The sequence below is a fragment of the Cervus canadensis genome, chromosome 32 (genome assembly GCF_019320065.1).
Source record: "Cervus canadensis isolate Bull #8, Minnesota chromosome 32, ASM1932006v1, whole genome shotgun sequence".
Lineage (NCBI taxonomy): Eukaryota > Metazoa > Chordata > Mammalia > Artiodactyla > Cervidae > Cervus > Cervus canadensis.
Window position 1 is genome coordinate 31,031,792 of NC_057417.1, and position 11,907 is coordinate 31,043,698.

The following is an 11,907-nucleotide window of genomic DNA, read 5'->3' on the forward strand; positions in this document are numbered from 1 at the left end:
CATGTTTATAAACTCTTTCATCTCCGTTATTTGTCCCTCCACTTCTCAGTCATCTCTTTCCCTACTGTGTCTCTTAATCTACCCTTCACTCTGATCAAAGTAATCTATGCTTTTCATACATGACACACACTTTCCATCCTTCAGATTTGGAGTTCAGGTCTTGTCTACATCTGTAATGACCTTCCCACCAGTTCTGAAGACACAAAATTCATCCATCCTACATAGCTCTGCCATACATGTCACCTTGTCCACAAAGTTTACATGATTTTACTCGGTCTGAAATGACATTGTAAAGGACAGTAGTTTGTCTTTGTATTCCTTATTTCTCTTGCTCCTTCAGCCTCTATTATAATTGCCTTCTGAACTGGGGTATGAGCTCCTTAAGTGCAACATCTAGGTCTGATGTACTTCCTCTTTTCAATAAATGTCTTGTTGGGTATCTTTGTGCACAAAAGTGGTGTGTGTTTGTGTGTGCGTGCTCAGTCCTGTCCTACCCTTTTCAACCCCATGGACTGTAGCCCACCAAGCTCCTCTGTCCATGGAATTTTCTAGGCAAGAATACTGGAGTGGGTTGCCATTTCCTTCTCCAGGGGGTCTTACTGACTCAGGGATCAAACCCACATCTCCTGCATCCCCTGCATTGGCAGACAGATTCTTTGCCACTGAGCCACCTGGGAAGTCCTCAACAGGGGTAGTGCTATGAAAGAGAAACTAGGTTTTGCTCAATACATAACCAGTGTTTTTTGCAGGAAGAAAGTCATAGTGTTGGAATTGCAAGGGATTTTCATTGCAAGGGAGAAGTTGAGAATTAATCCGTGAAAGGAATAATGAAAGGCATAGCAGATAGAAAGTGTTGAGCATCTGAAGGAGCAAGCAAGAGAAGGGAAGTTAAAACCACTGGGAAGAAAGCAAGAGATGTAGTTGGTAATCTCTGACTTTTAGTCCTCTGTTTCAAATCTGTTCTCTGTTTCCAAGGATACCTTAAGATAAATTTATCTCATTTCCAATAGATATCACTCATCTAGCATCCATAAGGAAAGACAGGGTTGTTATTTTGGCTGGGTGACCACAATTGTTACTTTCAAGAATGAACAAAGTGTGAGTAGTAACATTTTTTTTTTTTAATTGAGCAAAGGAAAGTGGGAATTTGTGTCTGAAATGTCTACACATTCCAGACTTTCTGAAATGCTCCCATCTGGATACCCAGATGGAAGTGTCACAGAAATGGTGGGGAAGGGGGAAGGGTTAGTGATTTTTTTTTTCTTCTGGGGGTTAATGTGAAATTACAAAAGAATGAAACTCTCTCCCAGCACTGTCAGAGGTTCTGAGCACTAGGAGCCATTGAAGTTAGAGGGTCAGAGATAAAATAAGTTCTTCAGTGACATTTATTCTCAACACATTAGGTTCAGCACATCCTTGAGCTCCGAGCTAAAATTTTTATTGGCTCTTTCATCTCAGCTGAATCACTTATTCCCCCTAGAATCCTGATGCTCGTACCTGGAATAGCCTCTTCCTTTGCTGGGGGGAAAAAAAAGGTGCCAAGAGACTGCATATTTTAGATTGCTAATCAGAGAGGAGCTGCACTGTTACCAGCTTCCATCAGGAAAGTGTGCTCATGTGTGTTCCAGATGTCCTGTCGCCATCTCCACTCAGCCCTGGACCACATGAAGGTAGTTAAACCTTCCATGTACATCTCTGCTTTTGTTGCAGAGATGGCAGCCTATTCCATTCAGACTCCTTCTTTTGCTCTGTGATTCAGTTCATCTAATGAACAACCCTTCTGGGTGAAGAGAAGAGAGGACATTTTTCCTGAAACTTAAGAAACCTAAAACAAATAAATTCCCCAGCCATTTTCCCCCGCTCTTCATTAAGAACCAGTTAGACCATCTCTATTTTACTCCCCAACTCAAATGAATCCCGGTTGGGATTTATTAAGAAACATTTAAAAGCGCTTAGGACAAAGGAAAAATCTTTTGTGGAAAGAGATGCTGTGTTATGATTAGTTTTTAAGTCTAGCTTCCTGAAAACTACATAAAGTAGTAAAAGGGTTCTGAGAACAAAGGAATAATGCTGTACTGCAGCCTTGAGTCTTTGGGTTTGACAGATAAGGTCAATTTAATTTCAAAAAAAAAAAAAAGACCAAAAACCTCTCATGACATATGAAAGCAAAAGAATCTGAGTCAATGTGTGGTATTTTAGGTCAAAGCTTGGGCCTCATTCTTTTTATTATATTTCATATTTTTCTTTGCCATTTTGGCACTGAAAAGAATTCTCTCAATTTCCAAACCCCATAGCAAAATAAATATGTATTTAGTATACTACTTGAAATTGCAGTTCATGCTTTGATGTTTAATCTTTATTTTTAAACAAATAAGCAGTATCATGAGTCCTGATTTGAAAACAACCTAGGCCAGGAAGTGTAAAGAATGTGTGTTTGCGAGGGCTATGGCAGGAGTGGGTGGTGGGGTGGGGAAGCTGTAATTTCCTTTGCAATTGAAGTCAACGTTAATCTTCAAATTATTGCATAAATGCAATTCATGTTGCTTCAAATCTTGCTGAAGTTTTTGCTTATAAACTGGCTAGGAAATATTACAATTGACAATGATAGAGGATTAATACTTTGTTTTTGTTTACTTCTGTGTCTCTAGCACTAAAATAGTGCCTGTCACATCATAAGTACTCAGTATTTTTGTGAAAGGTGTGTTGTTGTGTAGAGGGGGCTGTATGCTTCACTCAATATTTCCATGAATTGGTGGTATCCTAGCTTCTTGAAACAGAGGATTACTTGGTGGTGTGATTTGCTTCTGAAAACTTCAGGCAAGACTACCATGTTGCATTTTTAATTACACAGTGGAAGTGTGTAAGTCCAGGAAAAACTAGAAAAACAAAAGCCCTCCAAATTTTGACTTCCTCTTAGGGAATTAGAGAATGGAGAAATGGCCTCACCCAAGAGTATCCTTTGGAAAGAAGGATCCAAAAACAAAATAAGCCTGAAAAGGTTTTTCCATGGGAATAAGCCTCAATTATTCTGTCTACATCATTGTATTTAACACTCCTTTTGGAACCTCAGGCTTCCCTGGTGGCTCAGTGGTAAAGAATCTGCCTGCAATGCAGGAGACACACGTTCAATCTCTGGGTCAGGAAGACCCCCTGGAGAAGGAAATGGCAATCCACTCCAGTATTCTTGCCTGGAAAATCCCATGGACAGAGCAGCCTGGTGGGCTACAGTTCATGGGGTCCTGAAAGAGTCAGACATGACTTAGTGACTAAACAACAACCATATGGAACCTCAGCCACCACCCAAGCTACATAGACACACAGACATTGCAAGTGGAATTTTGGAACTACAAAGCAAAATGATGATTTACCTCCAATATTTCTTGTACCCTAGTTGCTATTATTCTGGAGCTATAATGTTTACTATAAACACAACACTTGGGTTGACTTGGGTTGAGCAGGAGTTTTTTCCTATGACCCTCCTATCCCCATGGGCTAATATTGATAGATCAAAGATACAAAGGACTTGTATGTCCTCTTAGCCCAAATTAAAAGTGATCCCCCCTTAAGTCTTGAATCATCAATCATCATCACATGCCTTTGAAGGCTATTTTGACAAATCTAAAACAGAAATGGTTTTGTTAAGAGCTAGCACATTGACCTGTTTTCTGATCAGTATCTGAGCTGACAGTTTGGAAAAGAATGGTATTGAAACTCAATTTCACAACATGTTTTACTGGTGGAAGAAATGAAAAGCAACCAAAAAAATTAGCAGCAGAATGAGGGGGAGGGCCTGCCCATAGAAATTTGACATCTTTTCTAGTATCTGTAGAAGGACTAGGGAATATGGTTTAAGAACTGACTGTGAAATAAGAACTTGAGATCATGTCAAGTAGTTGATGATCTAAAAGCTCAGGCAGTACCCTCTTGTATAATGCCAATTTTCATTCTAGACTGAACATCCTAATCTTTGAACACAACTAATACTAAATAAGGGATTCATTGTGGAAATGGAGCCCATTCTTTCGGTCATTATCACATAAGTTGGGTGAAGATAAATTATGCCATCAAATTCCCAGTCACTGGAACACCCCTATCTTTAGGGACTTAGAGCAGTAATAAATCAATTCCCTTCGTGGGCAAGTGTGGCCTCAATATTCTGCATATATCTCTCAGTTTCTGATTTTCCTAGGACTTTCTTACTATCTTCTCAGGCTCTTTGATGTTTTAAAGGAATTTTTTAAAAAATTGAAGTACAGGGATTTGCCTGGTGGTTCAGTGCATAAGACTACACACTCCCAGTGCAGGGAGCCTGGGTTTGATCCCTGGTCGGGGAACTAGATCCTACATGCCACAACTGAGACCCAGTTCACCCAAATAAATAAATAATAAATAAATAATTTTTAAAAATTGATGTATAGTTGATTTACAATGCTGTATTAGATGCCAGTGTACAACAAGTTCAGTTCAGTCACTCAGTCGTGTCTGACTCTTTGTGACCTCATGGACTGCGGCACGCCAGGCTTCCCCGTCCATCACCAACCCTCAGAGCTTACTCAAACTCATGTCCATTGAATCGGTGATGCCATCCAACCATCTCATCTTCTGTTGTCCCCTTCTCCTCCCACCTTCAATCTTTGCCGGCACCAGGGTCTTTTCTAATTAGTTGGCTCTACGCATCAGGTGGCCAAAGTATTGGAGTTTCAGCTTCAGCATCAGTCCTTCCAATGAATATTCAGGACTGATTTCCTTTAGGATGGACTGGTTGGATCTCCTTGCAGTCCAAGGGACTCTCAAGAGTCTTCTCCATCACCACAGTTCAAAAGCATCAATTCTTCAGTGCTCAGGTTTCTTTATAGTCCATTTCTCACATCCGTACATGACTACTGGAAAAACCATAGCTTTAACTAGATGGACCTTTGTTGGCAAAGTAATGTCTCTGCTTTTTAATATGCTACTTTTTAATGCTGTCTTTTTAATATGCTGGTCATAACTTTTCTTCCAAGGAGCCAGCATCTTTTAATTTCATGGCTACAGTCACCATCTATAGTGATTTTGGAGCCCCCCAGAATAGTCTGTCACTGTTTCCATTGTTTCCCCATCTATTTGCCATGAACTGATGGGACCAGATGTCATGAACTTAGTTTTCTTAATGTTGAGTTTTAAGTCAACTTTTTCACTCTCCTCTTTCACATTCATCAAGAGACTCTTAAGTTCTTCTTCATTTTTTGCCTTAAGTGTGGTGTCATCTGCATATCTGAGGTTATTGATATTTCTCCCAGAAATCTTGATTCCAGCTTGTGCTTCATCCACCCAGCATTTCTCATGATGTACTCTGCATATAAGTTAAATAAGCAGGGTGACAATATACAGTCTTGACGTACTCCTTTCCCAATTTGGAACCAGTCTGTTGTTCTGTGTCCAGTTCTAACTGTTGCTTCTTGACCTGCATACAGATTTCTCAAGAGACAGGTCAGGTGGTCTGGTATTTCCATCTATTTAAGAATTTTCCACAGTTTGTTGTGATCCACACAGTCAAAGGCTTTGAAGTTGTCAATAAAGCAGAAGTAGGTATTTTTCTGGAACTCTCTTGCTTTTTTGATGATCCAACGGATGTTGGCAATTTGATCTCTGGTTCCTCTGCCTTTTCTAAATCCAGCTTGAACATCTGGAAGTTCATGGTTCATGTACTGTTGAAGCCTGGCTTGGAGAATTTTGAGCATTACTTTGCTAGCGTGTGAGATGAGTGCAATTGTGCAGTAGTTTGAGCATTCTTTGACATTGTCTTTCTTTGGGATTAGAATGAAAACTGACATTTTCCAGTCCTGTAGCCACTGTTGAGTTTTCAAAATTTGCTGGCATATTGAGTGCAGCACTTTCACAGCATCATCTTTTAGGATTTGAAATAGCTCAACTGGAACTCCATCACCTCCACTAGCTTTGTTCATAGTGATGTTTCCTAAGGCCCACTTGACTTCACATTCCAGGATGTGTGGCTCTAGGTGAGTGATCACACCAGCATGATTATTTGGGTCATGAAGATCTTTTTTTGTACAGTTCTTCTGTGTATTCCTGCTACCACTTCTTAATATCTTCTGCTTCTATTAGGTCCATAACATTTCTGTCCTTTATGGTGCCCATCTTTGCATGAAATGTTCCCTTGGTATCTCTAATTTTCTTGAAGAGATCTTTAGTCTCTCCCGTTCTATTGTCTTTCTCTATTTCTTTGCATTGATCACTGAGGAAGGCTTCCAATTTGCCTTGATTCATGGACCTAACATTCCAGGTTCCTATGCAATATTGCTCTTTACAGCATCAGACTTTACTTCCATCACCTGTCATATCCACAACTAGGTATTGTTTTTTATTTGGTTCCATCTCTTCATTCTTTCTGGAGTTATTTCCCCACTGATCTCCAGTAGCATATTGGGCATGTACAGACCTGGGGAGTTCATCTTTCCAGATCCATAAAGATATAGGGACTAACCTAAAGCCACATAATTAATTTGGTGCAGTTTGAACAAGGAACTTCAGACTTTTCATCCAACATGTTTCCCTCTCACCTTGATTATTTCTTTGTCCACATCTTCTGCAAAGATGTATCAAAGACCAATTGCATTGACTTCACTATGTCTTCCATGTGGGCTACAGTTGTTTATCTTTTGGGTCATCTAAAATAACCCAGTGAAGTCATTGGAGTCTGGGACAGAGAGAAGAAAGAAAGGGGGCAGAAAAAAATGTTTGAAGAAATAATAGCCCCAAAGTTTCCAAAACTGACAAAAGCTATAAATGCATAGATCCAGGAACTCAGTGAATCCAAGGCATGATAAATATGAATACAATTACACAGAGACACGTAGTCAAATTTCTTAAAACCAGTGATAAAGAGAAAAGTATTAAAAGCTATCAGGGAAGCCCTAAAAGCAGCTAGAACATCTTTAAATTACTGAGAGAAAAATCTGTCAATCTAGAATTCTATAAGCCAATAAAAATATCTTTCAAAGACTGAAGAAAAATATAGATTTCTCCAGACATTTGAAATCACAGAAAATTATCACCAGCAGATCTCAGTACAGGAAATGTTAAAAGAGGGGACTTCCCTGGTGGTCAGTGGTTAAGAATTCAACTTGCAATGCAGGGGATGCAGGCTCGATCCCTGGTTGGTGAACTAAGATTCCACATGCCGAGGGGCAACTAAGTCTGTGCACCCATACTAGAGAGCCTGCGTGCCACAACTACTGAAGCCCCTGCTCTCTGCAGCCCATGTGCCAAAACTAAGACCTGAGGCAGCCAAGTAAATTTTAAAAAGAGAATAAATGTTAAAGGAAATCTTTACGCATAAGAAGAAAAATGGTAACTACATAGACTACATGATTGTCTATGGAGAAAATCCTACGGAATCTACAAAAAAAAAAAAACAACAACAAACAGTTACTAGAACTAAAAAGTGAGTTGAAGATTTCAGGATTCAAGATCAATGTACACAAATCTATGATATTTCTATATACTAGCAGAAATTGGGAATTTTAAATTTATAAGTGAAGTGAAGTCACTCAGTCATGTCTGACTCTTTGCAACCCCATGGACTGTAGCCTAACACGGTCCTCCGTCCATGGGATTCTCTAGGCAAGAGTACTGGAGTGGGTTGCCATTTCCTTCTCCAGGGTATCTTCCCGACCCAGGGATTGAACCTGGGTCTCCCGCATTGCAGGCAGACGCTTTACCATCTGAGCCATAGGAGCACCACAAATATGAAACACTTAGAAATGTCTATCAAAAGATGTGCAAGACTAGTACACAAAAACTACAAAATGTTGCTGAGAAAAAAAATAAAGAATGCCCTAATGAGAAATATGCCATGTTTGTGGACTGGAAGACTCACCATTGTTAAGATGTCAGTTCTCTCAGGTTTTACCTCAAGATTCAATGTAATCCTAATCAAAATTCTAGAAAGCTATTTTGTAGAAATCAATAACCTACTTAGAAAACTCATATGAGATTCAAAGAACCTATAACAGACAAAACATTTTTAAAAAAAAGAACAAAGTTAGAGGACTTACACTGTCTGATTTCAGCTCTTATTTTAAAGCTGCAAGTAATCAGGATAATGTGGTTTTGGAATAATGCTAGGTAAATAGATCAATGATACAGAATAAAAAGTCCATAAATAGTCCCCACATATATAGTCAATGGATTTTTGACAAAGGTGCAAAGTCTAATGGAGAAAGGAAAAGTTAAAAAAAAATTTTTTTTATTCCCATGCCAAAAAAAAAAAAATGAACTTTTGTCCATTCCCCACGTAATTTAAAAAAGAGATTATAAATCTAAATATTAGACCTAAAGACCAACCTAGCCAGCATATTAAAAAGCAGAGACATTACTTTGCCAACAAAGGTCCATCTAATCAAATCTATGGTTTTTCCAGTAGTCATGTATGGGTGTGAGAGTTGGACTATCAAGAAAGCTGAGTGCTGAAGAATTGATGCTTTTGAACTGTGGTGTTGGAGAAGACTCTTGAGAGTCTCTTGGACTGCAAGAAGATCCAACCAGTCCGTCCTAAAGGAAATCAGTCCTGAATATTCACTGGAAGGACTGATGCTGATGCTGAAACTCCAATACTTTGGCCACCTGATGTGTAGAGTCAACCCATTAGAAAAGATCCTGATGCTGGGGAAGATTGAAGGTGGGAGGAGAAGGGGACAACAGAGGATGAGATTGGTTAGATGGCATCACCGATTCAATGGGCATGAGTTTGAGTAAGCTCTGGGAGTTGGTGATGGACAGGGGGGCCTGGTGTACTGCAGCCCATGGGGTTGCAAAGAGTCGGACACACCCGAGCGGCCGAACTGAACTGAAAGCTATAAAAACTTCCAGAAGAAACACAGAAAATCTTTGTGGCCTTGGGATAGGCAAAGATTGCTTATATATAACACCAACAGCACAATCTGTTTTTAAAAAATAATCCATTGGATTTCACACAAATTAAGAACTTTTGCTCTTTAAAAGGCACCAGTGAATGAGTTTTTTTAAAGCCATAGACTTGGAGAAAATATTTTCACTTTATAAATCTGACCAAACATTTGTATTCAGAATATATAAAGAATTGTTAAAACTTTAACCATAAGGAACAAAAACCCAGTTAATTAAGTAGCAAAAGATTTAAACAGATACCTCACCAAAGATATATATATATATATATATATATATATGGCTAACAAGCATATGAAAAGATGTACAGCATTCATTAGTCATTGAGGAAATGCATGTTTATACCACAAGATACCACTCACACCCACTAGAATGTCTAAAATAAAGAGACTTACCCTATCAAGTGTTGGCAAGGATGTGGAACAGCCTGAACTCTCATACACTGCTATAGAGTATAAAATGGTACAATCACTGTGGAAAAGTTTTGTTTCCCAAAAAGTTAAACATATGCTATACATATGGTCCAGCCAACAAGGTATTCTTGCAGGTATTCTCCTGCAAGGTATTTACCAAAGAAACATTAAAGCCATGTTCACACAAAGACATTGTACGTAAATGTTTATCACAGCTTGACTTGTAATAGCTGGAAAGTGGAAACAATCCAAATGTGCATCAGTAAATTGATGAGTAAGTGAAAGGCACTCAGCTGTGTCCGACTCTTTTCGGCCCCATGGACTGTACAGTCCATGGAATTCTCCAGGCCAGAATACTGGAGTGGGTAGCCTTTCCCTTCTCCAGGGGATCGTCCCAACCCAGGGATTGAACCCAGGTCTCCCGCATTGCAGATGGATTCTTTACCAGCTGAGCCACAAGGGAAGCCCTGAAGGGTAAGTAACTTATGGTAAATACTCATCAATAAGTTATCAGTATATGTGCATCAATAGGGGTGAATCTCAAAATAATTATGCTGACTGAAAGGAGCTAGAGAAAAAAGAGTAATCCTCATGATTCCATTTATATAAAATTCTACAAAGTGCAAAATTAAAGCAGATAAGCAAGGGGAAAGCAAAGCAAAGAAGGGCAGTGCCAAAGAATGTTCAAACTACCACGCAATTGCGCTCATTTCCCATGCTAGCAACGTAATGCTCAAAATCCTTCAAGCTAGGCTTCAATAGTATGTGAACAGAGAACTTTCAGATGTACAACTGGATTTAGAAAAGGAAGAGGAACCAGAGATCAAATTGCCAACAAATGTTGGATCGTAGAGAAGACAAGGAAATTCCAGAAAACCATCTACTTCTGCTTCATTGACTACATTAAAGCCTTTGACTGTGTGGATGAAAATTCTTAAAGAGATGGGAGTACCAGACCACCTTACCTGCCTCCTGAGAAACCTGTATGTGGGTCAAGAAGCAACGTTAGAACTGGACATGGAACCATGGACTGGTTCAAAATTGGGAAAGGACTACGTCAAGGCTATATATTGTCACCCTGCTTTTTAACTTCTATGCAGAGTAATTATGTGAAATTCCAGGCTGAATGAAGCACAATCTGGAATCAAGATTGCAGAGAGAAGTATCACAGCCTCAGATATGCAAATGATGCCACCCTAATGGTTAGAAAGTGAAGAGGAACTAAAGATCCTCTTGATGAAGGTGAAAGAGGAGAGTGGGAAAAGCTTTCTTAAAACTCAACATTCAAAAAACTAAGATCATGACATCTGGTCTCATCACTTCATGGCAAATAGATGGGTGAAAAATGGCAACAGTGGCATATTTTATTTTCTTGGACTCCAAAATCACTGCAGATGATGATTGCAGCCATGAAATTAAAAGGTGCTTGCTCCTTGGAAGAAAAGCTATGACAAACATAGACTGCATATTAAAAAGCAGAGACATCACTTTGGCAACAAAGGTCCATATAGTCAAACCTCAGATATGCAAATGATGCCACCCTAATGGTTTTTCCAGTGATCATGTATGAATATGAGAGTTGGACTACAAAGAAGGCTCAGAGCCAAAGAATTGATGCTTTCAAATTATGGTATTGAAGAAGACTCTTGAGGGTCCCTTGGACAGCAAGGAGATCAACCCAGTCAATTCTAAAGGAAATCAACCCTGAATATTCATTGGAAGGACTGAAACTGAAGCTGAAGCGCCAATACTTTGGCCACCTGATATGAAGAGCCAACTCATTGAAAGAGACCTTGATGCTGGGAAAGACTGAAGGCAAGTGGAAAAGGGGACAACAGAGAATGAGATGGTTGGATGGCATCACCAACTTAACAGACATGAGTCCATTTGAGCAAACTCTGGGAGATAGTCAAGGACAGGGAAGTCTGGTGTGCTGCAGTCCATGGGGTTGCAAAGAGTCAGACACAACTCAGCAACTGAACAACAAGAAGAAGCAAGGAGAATAGGGTACTAGAAAGGGGCTAGGAGGGATTACACATGGCTAGCAGAAGACTTCTAGAAGTGATGGATATATTCATTATATCAATTGTGATGATGGTTTCATGGGTATATACATATGTAAAAACTTAACCAAATTGCAAGCTTTAAATATGTGAAGTTTATTTCATGTCAATTATACCTCAATGTGGCTTCCCGGGTCATTCAGCAGTAAAGAACCCACCTGCAATGCAGGAGACTCGAGTTCGATTCCTGAGTCAAGAAGATCCCCTGGAAAGGAAATGACACCCCACTCCAGTATTCTTGCCTCGGAAATACCCTGGATAGAGGGACCTGGTGGGCTACAGTAAATGGGGTCGAGAAAGAGTTGGACGTGCCTTAGCCACTAAACAACACCACCAACATACCTCAATAAAGCATCATGAAAAATGGAGGAGAAACATAAGCCAATGATCATGTTGGTACATCTAATATAACATGAATAACATGAGATCAGGTGAATGAGATGCACTTTTGTGCATATGGGATTATGTAAATCTAAATAATGCAATATATGATATAACTGTACGTA